General features: G+C 40.8%; 1 non-coding gene across 1 annotated transcript; it reads left to right on the top strand.

The window, feature by feature from the left end:
• The first annotated feature begins 14,327 nt into the window (after positions 1–14,327).
• LOC141634848 (small nucleolar RNA R71) lies at positions 14,328–14,434 on the top strand. The gene has a single exon (XR_012539566.1). It is a non-coding gene; the product is annotated as a small nucleolar RNA R71 (small nucleolar RNA).
• Positions 14,435–14,760: the final 326 nt, after the last annotated feature.

Here is a 14,760-nt window from a genome sequence, read left to right as displayed (position 1 = left end):
GACAAGTTGGAGTTACATGCTGCTGGGGAGCCTCATACGGTCCATGTTCTTACTAGAGGGGAGACCGTCACATGTGAGAGATATGGGAGTAATGATTGCCACATTGCTGTTGGCTGTCTTACAGAGAAGGAACAAGTCCTTGCCTTTCAACAATACAAGCAAGGAGGGGGTTCCTATTACAACAACCAAGGAGCAGTCCAAGCAAATTTGAGGTGGACTAGTCAAAATGGGCTCAATCCTACCCCTCCTCCGCACCAGCAGCAACCGTATGTTCCTCCACATAAGAATCAACAAGGCTTTCAGAAGCCTTCTTCCTTCCCTCCTCCCAATCACGGTGCATCATATTCCGGTGGGGTGAGTGAAATAGGTGAGCTTAAGTCTATGTTGCAGTCCTTTACAAAGCAGTGGCAGCTGAGTGATCAACAGAAAGATGCATCCATTAAGGCACTTGAAACTCAACTTGCCCAGTTAGCCACGAATCAATCCACAAGAAAGCAGGGTCAATTACCGACTCAAAATGAGAAAAATCCACATGAGACGGTAAATTTAATCAATTTGAGAAGCGGTCGTTCATATGAGGGACCGGAAATGCAAAAATCAGACCCAAGGAAGGCTATAACTGATGATGAACAGTGTTCTGGCGAAGGAAATGAGCTTCCGGCTATGAAAATACTCGATCGATCGGTTTCGGAGGTCGATCGAGTAGAATTGATGAAGAAAGTGCTCGATCGAGTTGATTTTCTTCATTAATTCTACTCGATCGACCTCCGAAACTGGGCCGATCGAGTAGAATTGATGAAGAAAATAAACTCGATCGAGCACTTTCTTCATCAATTCTACTCGATCGACCTCCGTAAACCAATCGATCGAGTATTTTCTTAGCCGTCACTCATTTCCTTCGCAGTAACACGCTCATCATCGCTATAGCTTTTTCTTGGGTCTGAATTTTGCATTTCCGGTCCCTCATATGAACGACCGCTTCTCAAATTGATTAAATTTACCGTCTCATGTGGATTTTTCTCATTTTGAGTCAGTAATTGACCCTGCTTTCTTGTGGATTGATTCGTGGCTAACTGGGCAACTTGAGTTTCAAGTGCCTTAATGGATGCATCTTTCTGTTGATCACTCATTTGCCACTGCTTTGTAAAGGACTGCAATATAGACTTAAGCTTACCTATTCACTCACCCCACCGGAAGATGATGCACTGTGATTGGGAGGAGGGAAGGAAGAAGGCTTCTGAAAGCCTTGTTGATTCTTATATGGAGGAACATACGGCTGCTGCTGGTGCGGAGGAGGGGTAGGATTGAGCACATTTTGACTAGTCCACCTCAAATACCCCCGAATATTCTACTTTGGTTCGTTTTATGTAAATTGCAGGAATAAACCAAAGAGGAGCTAAATCGAGCCTTAAATCGTCCCATTTGCATGCATTTATGGAGAACGAGGAGCCGGGGCTTGGAATCTAACACTTTGAAGACACATGAGCTGGTTTCAGAAGGTGTTATAATGTCTAACGTGCCTAAATAGCTCGATCGGCTACTTTTCTAGTCGATCGAATGCTTTATATACTGAAGGTTACTCGATCGAGCAGTTCGAGTATTCAATCGAGAAGACTTTGCAAGGAGTTGCTCGATCTAGTGGTTTATTTCCACTCGATCGAGAGGTTTGATGCTTAGTTGCTCGATCGAGTGGTTTATTTCCACTACATCGAGTGGTTTATCCTGTAATAGACTATTTCCGCCTAATTTCGTATGGGCTTTTGTAATTAGTCCATAGATTAGGTTTAGGAGTGGATTTTCGTATGCTAAAAAGTACTCTAGACTGCGTAACTCCTCTCACTAACTTTTACTCTATCATTCACTACTGTTTGTTGGATTTTGCTCTTCTTCTACACTTTGCTACTCAAATTCAGATCTGTATTGGTATTATTATTCCTCTTTAATTACTTAATCATAATTACTCTTATTTTGCTATCTTTCTTTTATGGGATATTCTACATGGTATCCCTCAACTTTTCAACTTTGTACGTGGTACCCCTACATTTTTTTAAACATACATGGTACCCCTAATTGTTGTCATTATCACTAAGTACACCCCTAAACTTTATTTTCCGTCAATTAAACTCAGTTTTAGGCAATAAGTGATGATTTTGACGCGTAACCAAGTTTGTTATTCATTATCTCATGACATATGGACTCTATTAGGCTCAATATCCATCTCGATCCTAATATTTATTGATATATATGGGCTAAAAAAATTTTGACGGAAAATTTATTGATCCCATGCCAAATTATCACGTCTAAAGATGGATATTTGAGCCTAATAGAGTCCTTATGTCATGGGATGATAAATGACAAGCTTGGTTACGCGTCCAAGTAATCACGTAACGCTTAAAATTGAGTTTAATTGACGGAAAATAAAATTTAGGGGTATACTTAGTCATAATGACAACAATTAGGGGTACCATGTATGTTTTAAAAAGTGTAGGGGTACCATGTAGAACGACAAAAAATTGAGGGGTACCATGTAGAATATCCCTTCTTTTATTGTTTCATCATTACTTTAATTCAATCTTCACTAGTCTTGTTATGATGTTTAATTCTTATTATTTAATTGTTGTTGTGGTTAATTCAATGATGACGCATAGCTAATTCCCCTCTGCTAAGACTAAAGGGGATCCATGATTATGAAGGGATAGTAATCGATTTATTGGGTTAATGCTGGTGTAGTCCTTGTTGTTAACTGCTGCATTTATCTGCCATCTGTTTAATTGAGTCAACGCAATTAGGCATTTATATCGCAGTAAACCTTGACCTGGACCGAAAGGTTAGAAAGGGTGAGACTAGTAGCGAACAATAGGGCACTATAGTGAGGGCGAAAGCTAAGTTATTTGTGCTTTAGGGCGAATTGAGACCGAAAGGAGATATGCACTGCTCCTTAGACTATATTTGCACTAGCCTGAGACCTAAATTACTTGACCAAATGATCAGGGTGAACCGTCTGTCTTAGCTGCTTCCTTTATCTCTTTAATCCTTTTTCTCTACCTTATTCTCTTCCTTACTTCCATTAGTTTAGAACAATCAATCAATTAAAACCACCCAATTTGGTTACCGTGACGAACTTAGACAAAGCTGACAATTTCCCATCTCCCTGTGGAGATCGACCCGACTTCCCTAGCTATATTAGTTAGAGCCAGTTGGTTATTTTTCATAGGTATATGACTGCCCTGTCAAATTTTGGCACCGTTGCCGGGGAGTTGGCGCAATTTTGTTGGTTTATTTAAGTTTGTTTCTCGTCTCAAGGAATTTATTCCTTGAGACTGATCTCATTTTCTGCAAAGTTTTTGATTAGTTTTGCAGGTTATTTGTTTTGCTTTGTAAAGTCTATTTGCCAGAATGCCCAATATAGCCAGCCATTTAGAGCCTAATGTGGATTCCCTTCCAAAAGGTTTCTTACTACCCATTACCGATCCGGGAACCTTTGGAATCCACCCATCTTACATACAGCTGGTCGAGAGAAATCTCTTTAGGGGGGTACCTGAAGAAGATCCATGCAGGCACATAGAGCTGTTTACGGAGTATTGCTCTACCATTCCTCTTTCTACTGGGGTGACATAAGACAAAGTTAAGGGAGCTCTTTTTCCCTTTTCTTTAGCTGATGATGCCCGGGAATGGTTAAGAGATCTAGATAGGGAGGCAGCCGGTGTAACCGACTGGAGTTCCCTTGCTTTGGCCTTTTACATGCGATATTTCCCACCGCAGCGCACCAATACCTTGAGAGCTCAGATTAGTTCTTTTGAGCAACTATCTACTGTAAACTTTGATGGGGCTTGGACTAGGTTCAAGAAGCTTGTCCGTTCTGTGCCTCATCACGGGTTCAAGCGTTGGTTCCTTTGCACCCAATTCTACAATGGGTTATATCGGAGCCAGAGAGCTATTCTTGACAGTGTAGCTAAGGGGAGATTCACGAAGAATGTTGAAGATGACCAAGGGTGGCGTCTCATTGAGGATATGGCTATTCATGTCTCCGAATATGGAAATCCCCGAGGTAGTGAGCAAGTTAATGAGTTGGCAGCTGCTGCAGTGGAAGGTCCTAGTAAAAGTCTAGGTAATGAGGAGATTACAGAAGCTTTAGGCGAGAGTGCACAGGTTTGTTCGATTAATGAGCATGTGGATATATGTGGTAGATGCGGCATGGAAGGGCATGACCCTATTGAGTGTTTGGCGAGTATAGAGCGCGTCCTTGCTTATCAGAAATACAAGCAAGGAGTTCCTTTTTCTCAACTGTATGAAGAAATGAAGAATGTTTCTACTCTTTCTACGCCAGCACCGCAATCGGTCTCTCCTTCTGCAAACGAGGAAATTGCCGAACTGAAATCCTTGATGTTGAATTTAACACAACAGTTTGGGGAGAAGTGCAATAGGAATGAAACCGTCATAGTGGAGTTGAGAGAACAAGTTGCGCAGTTAACACTCGCGAAAGACCAAGCCAACCTTCTATCGACATACGATCCAGTTAATGCAACGAATCTCCAAGTTGGCCTTACTCATGAGAGGCCAAAAGTACCAGAAGACGGGGTTTTGATAGCTGAAGATACCCCGGAAGATGATATGGATGAGTTTTTGGACGAAATCCTTGCTGCGTGTTGTCCAGACACTCGATCGAATGAAAAATCTACTCGATCGAGTGAAATAATTAATCCCGTCACTCGATCGAGTGATAATTATGGTCGATCGAGTGAGCATGGAAAAGAGATCACACGATCAAGTGAATAAAATGGTCGATCGAGTATTTCCCAACGTGAAACCACTCGATCTAGTGGAAAAAGTACTCGATCGAGTACCATAAGCGGTGGAGATCCTGTTTTACTATCTAATTCCGCTAGCGTGTCATCTTCCCCTGTTGTGGAGACGTCACGCACTGATAAAGGTAAAGAGAAAGTCGCGGGTCCACTTATTACTACCCGAGTACCCTTCCCAGGTCGTCTGAAGGACGCGAAGATCGAGCGACAGTACGGTAGGTTTGTGGACGTTGTGAAGAACCTCCAGGTAACCTTCCCTTTTACCGAACTTGTTACCCAGGTACCTACTTACGCTAAATTTATGAAAGATATTGTGACGCGTAAGAGAGAGCTAAGTGAATTTGAGACAGTTTCATTTATGGAAGAGCCTAATAATTTACTTTTAAATAAGGCTCCACCTAAAATGAAAGACCCGGGTAGCTTTTCTATTACCTGTGTTATAGGCAATGTGGTTATTGCTAAGGCTCTTTGTGATTTAGGAGCCAGCGTCAGTGTCATGCCCTTATCTGTCTGCAAGAAATTGAATATGAGTCATCTTAAAGTGACTAACATTACCCTACAGATGGCTGATAGATCTGTTAGGAGACCCTTAGGTGTCTTAGAGGACGTGCCTGTGAAAATAGGCAAGCTCTTTATCCCAGTGGATTTCATTGTTTTAGATATAGCTAATGACACCCGGACTCCAATTATCTTAGGAAGACCGTTACTTTGTACAGCTGGGGCTATTATTGATGTCAAACAAGGGCGTTTGAATCTTGCAGTAGGGGATGACGCGATCACTTTCAGTCTGCCTAGTACTTTGGCTAGGCCAATGATAGAGGATACGTGTTATTCGATTGATATTATTGACGAGTCTATTTATGACTTCTGGTCGGGTTCTTTCATGAAGGATCCACTAGAACCTCTTATGCTTTTGGATGAGTGTGCAGATAACCCAGATAACGATGATGCTGTGTTGGATTTGCTTGTAGATGATTTAGATGAGCGCGAACTCACCGACGCTGAGGGAGAGCGAGTGGAACAGATGATTAGCACTCTTTGCTCCATTGAGGTAAAGGTACCGGAGCGTAAGCCTCTCCCTTCTCATCTAAAATATGTTTTCTTAGACGATGGTCGGACTAAATCTTTTCGGTAACTTGTCGTTAGGAGCACCTAGACCAAAACACAATTTATAGCTTCACAAACAACTCTACAATTAGTAAAGAGGCAAGTAAAGGTCGGGTCCCAAGGGACGGGAATTGAGATGAGATTTCTATTGCAACTAGTGGTGTCTTAGGGGTGTCACAATTTGGGTTGATGTAGAAGGTCACTAAACTAAATAGCAACGAAAGTAAACAAGCAAGATGAATTAAAAAGGGTTGTAAACAATTGATAAAAAGCACTAGGTTATCATGGGGTCATAGGGGAATCATGGGAATTGATCATACAAACATGTTCTCAAATTATAAGCAAGCAATTATTGTTGTGATGGATTGAGTTGGGTTATATCTTACAATCCTAGGAAAGTTTGGGTCCCGGAGCTGAATCGATTAGATTGTACAACACCTACAAGTCAACTTAGTCTTCCCTACTCAACAACATGCATGGTCTAATGAGACTCGAGTTGGTTTATGTCTTACAAGTCTCATTGAAAAGATAGGTGATGGGTAAAAAATGCAAGGATTCATAGGCTCGCATTTCATCAAACATAACATGTGCATGAGTTGAGATCATAACAAGCAAGTAAATAAACCATGAAAGCATATTAATTTAAGCATGAATCATTCCCCATGTTGGTTTCCCCTAATTACCCATTAACCCTAGCTATGGAACTACTCACTCATTATCATGTTGAACATGCTAGCAAGGTTGTCAATCATACCAACAAGGTGAAACATGATGAATAAATGAAAGTAATTAGCAATAATTAAAAAGGGATTAAGAGAATTATACCTACTAATGATTCCAATAATAAAGCAAAGAATAAAAGAAGTACTTGATGCTTGATTGAGAGGTTGTCAATCTCCCAATAATAACCCAGATAATCTTCAATTATCCAAAATAAAGGATGAACAATAGAGAGATTAAGGAAATAAAACTTGTATTAAAACTTGATTAATTGTTGATTACAAAATTGAAGAGATTTTTGATTGATATTAACTACACTATAGATTGCTAAGAAGAACATGCTCTTCTAATTAGACTAATGGGGTATTTATAGTGGGGATTAGGTGTAGAATTAGGGTTAACTAAGGGCTTCAATGACGATTAAGTCCCTACTTAAGGAAACACCGGTATTTTTGGAAGGATGGGCATCTTTCTTGAAGCTTGAACAAGACAAAGTTGTGCTGCCTTGGAATCCGTGCGTCTTAGGCACGGGACGGCCGGATTCGAGGGTCTCTGCCCGGGCATCTTCGGGAGAAGACGGGCGTCTTCTGGGGTTGCTGCCCGGGCGTCTTGTGGTGAAGACGCTCGGATTGTGGAGGTGGAGGTCGGGCGTCTTCAGGACAATCCGCACGGATTGCTGGACAGTCACATTTCTTCTTCTTTTCTTCCCTTTTCTTCATAAAATCCTTGGGGATTTCCTCGGGGATGCAAGGATCTTTCCTCATCATTGCCCATCTACTATAGTATGTACAAAGGCCTTCTAATCTTGTCTCTCCTTGATGCTTGGTCATTGAATTCAATCAATTTAGTCTCGTTTTGCCATGAAAATGCAAGGTTTGCACTCCTTTCCTACCAAGGACACAAAACCTCAAAGAATATGCAAAACAAAGAACTAAAGACAATAAATGACCCAAATATGCACTAAAAAGCATGGGAACAAGGCTAATTCGGGGACTAAATATGCTCTAATTATGGTCACATCAAATATCCCCAAACTGAATCTTTGCTCGTCCCGAGTAAAGAGGTGACAAAGACTAGGACCATTATTTAAACTAACCGAATAACATAGCCGATATGAGACAATTAGCGGGTCTCACTCCCCCCCTTCAACTCACAACAAGACAACCATGAGGTAGGATGCCTTCTTGCAAGGCAAGGTGGGTCTTGCCAAAATGGCGACACATCCAAACATTAAACACACAAAAACAAATAATGGATGCATCTACAAAAGATAAGCCACTTTCCTCATCTAAGTGGCGGAAATTATCTATAAGGGAAGCAATTCAAGGGTACACACTCCTTCATAGATGCAATTTCTTCAAACTACTAAGCCTAGAAGGATACCAATAAATCACCTCCAAGTTGTGTCAAGCTAGGGTACCTTTGTCCTCAATCGTTAAATGCTTTTGTCAAGAGTAGACTCCCTATGGTGTTAGAAACACTGGAGGATCGCAGAATTCCCCCTCTTGCCTAGACAAGAAGAAGGGTCGTCCCCTCTCTACCATGCACAAAAATGGATACGGTGGATAAAGGGATCAATAGATATTTGAGTTTCACTTTGGGAGTTTGCTGTTGTTTTTGTTTTTCCCCCCAATTTCATGTGGCATATAACATTTGAGAACACTTTCTTGCCATTTCTTTTGATTTTTGGGATTTCAACACTTGACAACTTTCTTTGCATTTCTTTTGAACATTTTCAAAGTCACCCCATATGTAGTGAGGGTGGCTTATATTTGAAGCTTTAGGAGTTCTATTTTTGCTCCTCTTTTCATTTGATGCATTTTTTTGCAAACTTTCTTTCACTTTTCATTTCATTGAACTCAAATTGATTTCTTTTTTGCCCATTCCCTTTTGATGACAAAAATGTATAGTAGAACATGGATGATGGATGCATGGTTTCAAGGGTCACCTTGGAATAAACGGTAGACAAGGAGTTATCACACCACAAGGTACTCTTGACTAGGCCTTAAACCACGGGTCAAAGGATACTAGCATGACACATCCTAGGGTGTTTTACAAGTATTCTAACAAGCAAAGTCTTAAGAAGAAAAAGCATCTACTAGGGCCTATATACACTTGTCAAGCTTCCCAAGTAGACGGTTTCGCAAAATTTTTCTAACATGCAACTACATGCCATGATGCAACTAACATATAAACATCCTAATGCAAATGATTCTACCAACTAATATGACATATAAACTAAATGCAAGTCCTAAGTTCACATTGTTATACCACATCAATCAAAATAAAGCCACATAGTCATTAACATAAAGAGGAAAAAGGAGATTGGAAAGATCATACTATGCGGTCTTCAATATCCTCATGTCTCGGATGTGGCGTAGTCGATCAATGTGAACAAGGGTAAAAATACACAATATATACAATAATATATACACGACTACACTATAAAGGAAATGAACATGTTTTTGGTTTTTCAATTTTTCAAATTTTTATGGTTTTTTTGAAATTTTCAATTTTTTTGGATTTTTGAATAGAAGTTAAGTTATAATTCCCCATCCCCACACTAATATGGGCATTGTCCTCAATGGCCAAAATGATGGGAAATCATGCAAGCATGATGCATGAATTCTACACTAAATGTAAGCTACACTAATCTATACTACATGATGTATGGTTTTTGTTTATGACGGAGAGGATAATTTAGATTACCTCCCGTTGTGTATGTATGAACTTCCCTAAACCGAGTTAGACATTATTTCTAATGTCCTAAGGTTGGGTGTAGTTCATGCACACACGATGCAATGCATGAAACTAAATTTGTCATTTTGGATTTTCAAAAGTGGGAACAATGAAATAAGAACACCTCAATGGGGCCGAGGTGTTAGTCCTCTATCTTGCTAGGACTACTCCAACCATGATCAAGATAAATAAATAAAACAAAGAAGTAGACAAACCTCAAGAGGGTAGGAGCCTCCAAAGCTTGCTAATATTCCATCATATCATCACTATCATCATCTTCCTCAATAGAAGTGGACTCATCACCACTTCCCTCTTCACTTTCTTGTTCACTTTGTTCATCATCCTCTTCTTCTTCATCACTAGCCTCTTCATCAATGTTATCCCCAACCGCATCACCGACAACCTCATCGTCACCCGGAATCTCACCCCTAGATGCACTCGGAAAGAAGACTTCCCTATCCGCCCAACTAGGCAAAGGACATGAAGGATCGAGGAGTTCTTGCCTAGCTAAATGAAGGAGGGGTGGATATTGGGCTAAGTAAGCATCTTCCCGATCCTTAAAAGCTTGCTTGTGCATCTCTTGCATAAGAAGAGTCATATAATCTTTGCTTGCTTCAACACCTTCGGGTTTGAACTCTTGGTACTTGAAAGGATAGGGTGGTGTGACAATGGAAGAGGAGGGCATTTCAATTTCATCCCTTTGTTGTCGGATAATGTATTCGGCCTCTTTTGAGAGGGGAAGGAGATAGTTGGTCCGATGGACACTTAAACGACAAATCTTCGAAGGCAAAGTAAAAGATCTAGCCTCACTAGTGAGCCACCCATACTTGGTGTCAAGAGGGTTATGAGAGACCCACTTGTATTTGTTTATCATAGTATCCAAATCAATGAGATGACCACCCTTTTTCGCCACATACTTGCTATCCTTGTTGAAGTTCGGATCAAAGTATTTAGCCAAAAGAGTGACTAGACCTCCATTTACAATAACGGTAGTACCTTGCTTCCCACAATCAACATTTAGCCATCTATCCACCAAAAGCCTTAGAGAGTTGAAAGGCTTGGTGAATTCCCTTCTAATGTTTAAGGCCGACTCAAGAAGAACAAAATCGAGCTTGGTAAAGTGGTTGGTGTCTTTTCTTGCAATGATGGTGTTCCCTATGACCTTGTGCCACACTCTAATGCCTGGATGGTGGACTAATAGAGCGCGACTAGCATGATATTTCTCAAATTTCCTTCCGGAAATCGCCTCCCAAAGAGGAGCGGGGTCATACCTGCCAACATTCTTGAAATAACTATGTGAATCATCAAGACCCAAAGCTTTACTCATTTCCTCAAAGGAGATGCGCCTACTAACATTAGCTAGGCAGAACTAGATGTTTTACATGGTCTCTACCTTTGTAACTTTCAAAGAACTCAAGAATTCTAAGGTAAGGGAGGGGTATGTCAATTCTTTTGTTGCAAACAATTTTTCCAACCCCATGGCTTTAAATAAGGCTATAGTTTGCTCAAGGACACCCAACTTATCTAAGGCATCTTCACAAATAAACTTGGTGGATAGAAAGGATTTTCTAGCAAACTTGGCAAAAGTTTCCCTATGGGATTTGGAAATGAAAATTACCTCCGGATAGTTCGAAAGTTGAGCAATTTCCGGAGTAGTAGATGTTGTTGCTTCCAAGGGAGGTTGTTCTTGTTGCACTTCCAAGTTTGCACTAGCTACCACCATAGCCAATGAGGCTTTCTTTGCTTGAAGACTCTTTTGTCTTGTTGAGAGTGCCTTTGCCTTTGGTGCCTTTGTTGCTCCTTTTGTCCTTGCCATTGATGCTTGAACCAAGAAAAGAGTGAAAATCTTCAATTTCCAAGTGTACCCAAATCGATTTTAAGGTGAAAGGCTTTGCCTTTATAAATTCAAAAATCGACTCAAAGGTTGAAGATTTTGTGCTTGGTTTGATTTTTGTTGAAAGAGGAGTGATTAATTTTTGTTAGAAGGATGTTTTGATTTGATTTTGATGAATGTGGTTGAGGAAATCTTGTTTTTGTGATGGAGAGGATGAGGGTTTTGAGTTTTGGGGTTTATGGGTAGTGTTTTGAATGAAGGAATGAAGAAATGAATGTGGGAGGGGGTTTATAAAAGACCCAAAAATTTTGAAATGCAGGGGGATGACGGGCGGCTTTCCTTCGGGACGCCCGGATTCTGTCTATTCTGGGTTGGGAAATCCTCGCCTAAAGACGGGCGTCTTTGAGCAAAGACGCTCGGATTGTTCAGCTGCGGGACGGGCGTCTTTCAGTGAAGCCGGGCGGATTCCTTTCCAGGGATTTTTCTTGTTTTTCTCAGCCAAAAAGACGGGCGACTTCCCTTGAAGGACGGGCGGATTCTTTTGCAGGACGCCCGGATTCGTTAACAGTCCCAAAATTTCAAAAATTCAGCTCATGAAGGACGGGCAGATTCGGACCAAGACGCCCGGGTTGCTTGAAGACGGGCGGGTTCTCTTCAAAACGCTCGGATTCTGCCCCTTTTACCCGGATTCAGTTCCATCTGTGTACTTGCATATCCCGTGTCATTTTTCATTCTTCAAAATCTCGTGTTCTTCATTGTGGGGGCTGTACTAAGGCATGGATAGCCTAGGCAATTGTTATGCCCACACTAAGCTAAAGCACTACACATCAATTGAAATCATTAGTCCCTCCCTTACTTCTCTCAAAAATGATAATTACCTTGATCAAGGCACAAAAATCCAAAAATGACAAAAATGCAATATAAGAATTAAAATGTGAGTTAGGGGGTTAGAAATATTTACAAATGGTGGTTTAGGGAGGACTCCACCAAACTCTCATCCTTAGTGAGATGTCATGGGGGCATGTCTAAGGTGTTGTTGATGTTGCTCAACACCTTGAAGAAGTAATCAAAAGCTTGTTCATTGTCATGATAAAGAACTTCAATAGATCTTTGCCCTTGTTGTCGGTCTTGATCGATAGCATTACCAATATAGGGATTGAAAATCCCTTCAAATTCATCGTCCCAAATACCACACACTTCATCTACTTGATCACTAAAGATCTCTTGAGTGGATAGAGACAACTCTCCCATTTCTTGTCTTGGCCAATGACGCCATCTTCTTCATTGCTTGACTTTGGTGAGCTTTTCAAGCTCTCTTTGTTACAATTCACTTGCTCTTTGAATGGAGCATCTTCAATTTTCTTCTTCCATTGGAGTTCCGACTTCTTCCTATCATCCTTCCGGTTATTATGATCAATCATAAAACATGGTTCATGCAAACGGGGAGCTCTCATGGTCTTGTCAAGATTGAAAGTTATACTCTCATCTCCCACTTCTAGAGTGAGCTCTCCATATTTCACATCAATCACCACACCCGCGGTGTGTAAGAAAGGTCTTCCTAGAATAATTAGAATGTTGGAGTCTTCTTCCATATCAACAATGACAAAGTCCACCGGGATGAAAAATTTCCCAATTCGTACGGGAACATCTTCCCATATCCCTAATGGTGTCTTCGTCGATCTATCGGCCATTTGGAGTGTGATATTGGTGCATTTAAGCTCTCCCATCCCCAACCTTTTACTCACCGAGTACGGCATAACACTCACACTAGCCCCTAGATCACATAAGGCTTTGCTGATCGTGGTGTCGCCAATGGTACACGGTATTGAGAAGCTTCCCGGATCCTTGAGTTTTGGAGGTGAACTCCCTTGAAGTATTGCACTACTCACCTTAGTGAAGGCGATAGTCTTAAGCTTCCGGATCGACTTCTTCTTTGTGAGGATGTCTTTTATGTATTTCGCATAGGCCGGCACGTGATTGATTAATTCCGTGAAAGGAATTGAGACTTCCAAATTCTTCACAATTTCCATAAATTTTCCAAGTTGGTCATCAAATTTGGGCTTGGCTTGACGACTTGGAAAAGGAAGTCTAATCACAATGGGTTCCTTCTCCTTGACCTTGTCTTCATTTTTCTTTGAAACTTCTTCTTTTGATGGTTCTCCATCCTGGAGTTTTGCACAATTTCTTCCTTGTCACTAGCTTCCACAACTTTATCTTCAACTTGCTTCTTCGGTGCTTCATACCTTGTACCATTTCTCAAGTGAATGGCACTAACCGTTTCATGTCTTGGGGGATTACTTTGAGGTGGTAATTGCCCCTTTTGTCTTTGTGAGCTTGAAGATGCTAGTTGAGTCAATTGGGTTTCCAACATTTTGGTGTGAGCTAGGATGTTGTTGATGGTGGTTTCCTTTGCTTGACTATCCTTTTGCATTTGAGTGAAAAATTCTTGTTGATTCTTTTGCATTTGAAAGACCGCTTTTTGAACATCAAAACCTTGGTCATTTTGATGATTGTATGGAGATTGATTTTGGTAACCTTGGTTTTGGTTGTAAAAGGGTCTTTGATTTTGGTTTCTCATGGGAGGTGGGGTGTATGTTGTTTGAGGGTTTTGAACATTTTGGCTTTTGTTTGAGAGATTTGAATGGAATTTGGTGTTTTCATTGTAATAGTTGGAATAAGGGGTACCACTCTTGTATGCTTGGAAAACATTCACTTGTTCATTTGTTCCCCTACATTCACTTGGGTCATGTCCCAAAGTTCCACAATTCTCACATATCCCACTTGGGATTGATGAAGATGCCGTCATGGCATTAACATGATGCTTTGGTGATTTTGAGGCTTCTTCAAGTCTAGCCATAGCCTTTTCAAACTTCAAATTGATGGTATTAATGTGAGCACTAAGTTGAGCACCCAATTGAGTAACGGAGTCCACTTCACGCTTTCCTCCTCTAGTAGCCTTGCGAGGTCTACTATATTGTGAGTTATGGACCGCCATTTCCTCAATTTTGTTCCAAGTTTGATTTTCATCAACTTCGGTGAACATTCCATTTGATCCCATGTTGAGAATGTTCCTTGAATCTTCATATAGACCGTTCCAAAATTGTTGTACCAAGAACCACTCGCTAAGTCCATGGTGAGGACATGAGCGACAAATTCCTTTGAACCGCTCCCTAGCTTCATACAAATATTCTTCATCCTTTTTCTTAAAACCCGTAATTTGAGCTCTTAGCATGTTAGTCTTTTCCGGTGGATAGAACTTTTTGTAGAAAGCTAGAGCCAACTTCTTCCAAGAATCAATTCCGAGAGTGGCCTTATCAAGGCCCTTCAACCATTGTTTCGAGGTGCCAATTAGAGAAAAAAGGAAATAAGACCCATCGAATTTGGTCTTGAGTTACACCGGTTTGAGAAATCGCATCACAATATTCACAAAAGGACTCCATATGAAAGTGAGGGTCTTCACTAGGAATCCCCCCAAATTGGCTTCTTTCGACTAATTGGATAAATGCGGATTTGGCAATAAAATTTCCGGTTAGATGTTGTGGAGTCGGAGTACCATTG

The sequence above is a fragment of the Silene latifolia genome, chromosome Y, assembly GCF_048544455.1.
Source record: "Silene latifolia isolate original U9 population chromosome Y, ASM4854445v1, whole genome shotgun sequence".
In the NCBI taxonomy this organism is placed as follows: domain Eukaryota; kingdom Viridiplantae; phylum Streptophyta; class Magnoliopsida; order Caryophyllales; family Caryophyllaceae; genus Silene; species Silene latifolia.
This window is presented reverse-complemented; position numbering and strand designations above follow the sequence as displayed.